Source organism: Polypterus senegalus, chromosome 17, assembly GCF_016835505.1.
Source record: "Polypterus senegalus isolate Bchr_013 chromosome 17, ASM1683550v1, whole genome shotgun sequence".
Taxonomy (NCBI): Eukaryota; Metazoa; Chordata; class Cladistia; order Polypteriformes; family Polypteridae; genus Polypterus; species Polypterus senegalus.
Window position 1 is genome coordinate 90,732,025 of NC_053170.1, and position 5,042 is coordinate 90,737,066.

Consider the following 5,042-nt stretch of genomic DNA (forward strand, 5'->3'; position numbering starts at 1 on the left):
TATCCATCCATCCATTATCCAACCCGCTATATCCTAACTTACAGGGTCATGGGGGTCTGCTGGAGCCAATCCCAGCCAACACAGAGTTCAAGGCAGGAAACAAACCCTGGGCAGGGCGCCAGCCCACCGCAGGCTTTGTATTATTTAAATAGCATTTGAAGCCCACACTGAGCTAGACAGAAAATCTCAGAAGTGGACTCTAGAAACCATTTCCACTTTCATAATAAAAAAAGGAAGTACCGGCCGCAGTGACATGAAGGTTTTGGAATTTCCACATTCTATTCTTGTCCGAATGTGGCCAGGTGTGTGGCCCAGTGGTATGCGTTTCCCTTCGACACGTCACCGGCCCCTCACTTTAAAAGGCGTCCCCCTCAGACCTGAGGCTCATTCCTGTAGTGAACTGCAGACCTGCTGTGGTGAGTGCACCTTCTATGTCTTCATAGACAGACATCTTAACTCAGTAAGCTCGTCTCTTGATAAATTGAAGCTTTCAGGAGAGTCTTCTGCTGCTATGCACCCCGAGGGTGTTTGCTCAGAAAGAGGGGGGATTCTGTAGAATCTTAATCTTTGACAAAGGGATGCATTTTATGTTGAAAAATGTTGGCATGCATTTTGGACATAATGTGACTCTGTGGGGTGGAATTGGCGATTTTGCAATGCCAGTTAGGACCACCAGATGGCATCTTTGACCTGGAATACATTCTTAGTAAAAATAGTCTGGGGTTTTGTGTATGGGTTATGGGTAGTGTGAGGGAGTGCCTGGTCATTGGTGTGTGGCAGTGACACACAGGATATGCCACCTCCAGGAGGGCTGGTCCACCAGCTTTGTGTTCTGAAGGTCCAACTGTCCATGCATTTCTTGAACTCCTGTTCACCCTTCCAGTCCTGCTGAGGCATTTGGCCCAGCTCCGAATTTTATGCCCATATTTTCTTGGGGAGCATGGTGTTCAATGGATGTAACCAACAACTCCAGGGGGCAGATTTAAAAAATACTTGCATACTCGTCTGAAATGTGCCTATGCAACACTACATGCAAAAGTCGGGATTTATAAATGAAAAAGTGATGGGAGATCAGGGGTATAAATTTATGACAACTCTGATTCGTGCTTACATGACATTTTTGGAGAACATGGGAAGTGACGACATTCTGGATTGAGTAGGGAAATGCAGCCAAACCAGCTAAACGACAACTTGCATGCATAATAATTGATATCACCGATTTGTTACTATGACAAACCCATCACGCCTCTGAAGTGATGAGTAGGACGTACAGACTCTATTTCAGTTCTCTCTTAAGAGGGTCAATGCTGCGTATTTGCCCTTAACAACTTTTTTGTGTTTTTGTCTCTTTATATTGGACACCAGTTGTCATTTCTTTGGGAACTGGCTGACAGGTCGGGAATATCTCTGTTAAGCTTCACACCATCATGCCTGCTGTGCCGGAGGCCATTAATTGACCGACGAGGCACTACACCCACTTCTCCTATGGCATGGGTGCACAGTACTGTACATAAAACATATTTGTCCCGTGATGAAAAAGTAATTTGCAGCCGTGTCTGGTTCTCCTAACATAAGCAATTGGCTGCAGCCATATTGCAATAAGGGCAAAATGTGAGAATGCAGCTGCTTTTGTTAACCGTGATAGCAGTGACATTCCACTAACACACAAGTCTTTCCAAGATGTGACTGACAAACGGTGTGTTTCAGTGGCCTGGGTCAGCCCGTGATTTATTTTGAGGCAGAGTTGATGATAGCATTGGTAGTGGCTGGTTTGATGGTAGGATAACCAACTGAACCCTCCATTTTTCATATGACCTGTACTATTCATCGTAACAGCAATCACATCATTACATGTACAAGGTGAGGTGGCAACAGTCACTGGTACCTTAAACTATCCCTGGATCCCCAGATTGCAGAGTAGAGGTGCTAAAATCTTGCCCATGCTCTTGCACGCTCAGTTGCTTAGTGCCAGCCAATGACTTTTTGCATATGTATGAGGTTGATTAGCATAGTCCATATATGGTTGTTTCAGGGTGGCAACTGGGCGGGGTTGGAGGCGTGTTCACACCTGTACATGACTGTGATTTCAAAAGGTAAACTGCATTGCAATGTGTCTTATGTCCTATCTATCTATCTATCTATCTATCTATCTATCTATCTATCTATCTATCTATCTATCTATCTATCTATCTATCTATCTATCTATCTATCTATCTATCTATCTATCTATCTATCTATCTATCTATCTATCTATCTATACTAAAATTAAGATCTATCTATCTATCTATCTATCTATCTATCTATCTATCTATCTATCTATCTATCTATCTATCTATCTATCTATCTATCTATCTAATCCTGCCTACTATACTAAAATTACAACCTATCTATTTATCTAATCCTGCCTACTATACTAAAATTAAGATCTATCTATCTATCTATCTATCTATCTATCTATCTATCTATCTATCTATCTATCTATCTATCTATCTATCTATCTATCTATCTATCTATCTATCTATCTAATCCTGCCTACTATACTAAAATTAAGATCTATCTATCTATCTATCTATCTATCTATCTATCTATCTATCTATCTATCTATCTATCTATCTATCTATCTATCGTCTATAAAATGTAAATCCTTGAGTATTAATTTGTTTTTTGTTTTTTTCTTTTTCAGAAACACAGGATGATTTACAAAAACTTTAGGGTAAGTTCTGAGTTTGTTTCTCGTTTTGCCTCTTATCCCATTATGAGTGCACCGGTTTGTTTCCTTTACTGTAAATGTTCTGTCATCCCACCCCAAACATTTTTCCGAGTCTGCATTTTCCAATATGCTATCCAGGGATCTATGGTGTCTACCTTGAGGCGGGAGCCAACCCTGAACAGGACGCCTGTCTATCACACGCTCCCACCGTCACTGTTTAAAGTGGCTAATGTGCTTGACCTACAATGTACTGTAGAAAACCCATATGGACGTGGGGAGATTCCACTTGCCCTGATTTTTGAACCACTGAGCTGTGAAACAGCAGTGCCAGCCAATGCACCAACATGCCCACCATAACCAAACACTTGCCTGAAATGCTTGTCTGTGTGTTAACTCTGCGATAGACTGGCTCCTTGTCCAGGGATTGTTCCTGTCTTGTGCAGGATAGGAGGAAGCTTCCTCAGGTGCCTACTTTGGATAAAGCGGGTTTAGAAGATGAATGGATGGATGGATGGATAGATGGATGAATGGATTGGTGGATTAGTGGATGGATGGATGGAGTGGTGAATGGGTGGATGGATGGATGGACAGTAGTCAATATTTTCTCAATGTAAATCCCATCCTGACTGCTCCTTCTTACTCTTTCTATTGCTAGGGTTACCACATGTGGTAATCTTGCCTCCATAGGTGGGAAGCCACCTTGCATCTTGGACCTGAAGGGAGAGACCCTAGTTTCATTATACCAATGAAGAAGTCTGAGCTGGATGTGTAGACAACAGGGGCTAAGAATATCTCACCAAAATGTGCTAAGTGAGTCGTGATACAAGAAGAAGCCAAGTTCCCCAATTCATGGATTGCCAGTTCCCTCTTTCTTTGAAGAAGAACACGAGTGAAAGCTTCCAAGCGACTCGAGATGACTTGGACAACATGGCCATCACGTAGAATCTAAAAACAATGAACCTCTTTGTCCTGATAAAGATGACAAACAAATGTGTTCAGAATTATTTTGGGATGTGGGGGTAGCTAAATGGAAATCACTTCAAACAACTACAAACATGTTGAACCACAATAGTGAAAAGCCATCAAACTCTTTCAAGTGTTTCTAAATTTTCAAACATTTCCTCAAACAAAACCCCAAAGAACCCTGATTCAGATGCCAATGACACACCTGAGTGTCACCCTGACATTCCAGTGTTCTGCTCATATGATGGGTCACGGGTGTCTGCTGGAGCCAATCCCAGCCAACACAGGGTGCAAGGCAGGAACAAACCCCAGGCAGGGCACCAGCCCACCACAGGGCACACACACGCATACGCCCACACACCAAGAACACACTAGGGACAATTTAGGATCGCCAATTCACCTAACCTGCATGTCTTTGGGAGGAAACCCACGCAGACACAGGGAGAACATGCAAACTCCATGTAGGGAGGACCCGAGAAGCGAACCCGTGTCTCCTAACTGGGAGGCAGCAGCGCTACCACCGTGCCGCCCTGGAGGAAAACAATACGACACACAATTCCCTGAAATGTCTTATCCTTCTAAACATTCCCCTTTGCACACATCTAACATGTTTTTCTTTTTGGTTAACTATATGATAATAGATAATAGCATGGGAAAGGCGCTATATAAATAAAATGTATTATTATTAGATACAGCCATATCATAATGTTTCATTGATCTTTGAGTCTGAGGTTCAAATAACAAATTGGATGTGGACTTTACGGCTTAGCCAAAGTGAAATCTCTCTACTGTGTTTGATGTTCTTATCCAGCAAAAGACAACCAAAGATGGAGAAAGAATTTGGAGGGTCCGTCTCTAAGGTCTCGCCCTCGTTACAGTGCCAATATCAGGTCTAAAGATACCCAGGGTGGTGCACGGCGAGCCTGCGCTCTGGTGCTACATGGTTGGGAGTAGGTGTCAAGGCGCTCCCGTAAAACTGTTTGACGCAAAAAAAAAAAAAAGCAGAAAGAAAAAGCTGTCCAAAAATAAAAACATGTCAAACGAGAAACAGAGAGCTGACATGCTCTGAAATAAATCAAAGAAATCGTTCTCCTCTCTCGAGTCTTGGTTTTTATTTGGGGTTGTGCAGTTTACATGGAGAGAAATATTTAGGTATTGGTGGGCTTGTGGACCACTCAAATCAACTTAAGGGTATTGTGGTGTACGGCTGGGGTACATGACTGGCCAAGACGCCCCTTCGTTATATGCTTAGGGGGAGCAGCCATGGACGGTGCAATACCTCCTCCTGAACACTAGATGGCCACCCCCCTGGACCGGTGCCTCGGTTTTCCCACAGGGCACCATGGGAATTGGAGTTGGGTGCAGCCAT

The 5,042-nt window shown here is 43.1% G+C and overlaps 1 long non-coding RNA gene across 1 annotated transcript; it reads left to right on the forward strand.

Annotated features, from left to right (window-relative positions):
- Nucleotides 1–310: 310 nt before the first annotated feature.
- Nucleotides 311–3,700, forward strand: LOC120517463. Its single transcript, XR_005631042.1, has 3 exons — nt 311–416; nt 2,684–2,713; nt 3,366–3,700. It is a non-coding gene; the product is annotated as an uncharacterized LOC120517463 (long non-coding RNA).
- Nucleotides 3,701–5,042: the final 1,342 nt, after the last annotated feature.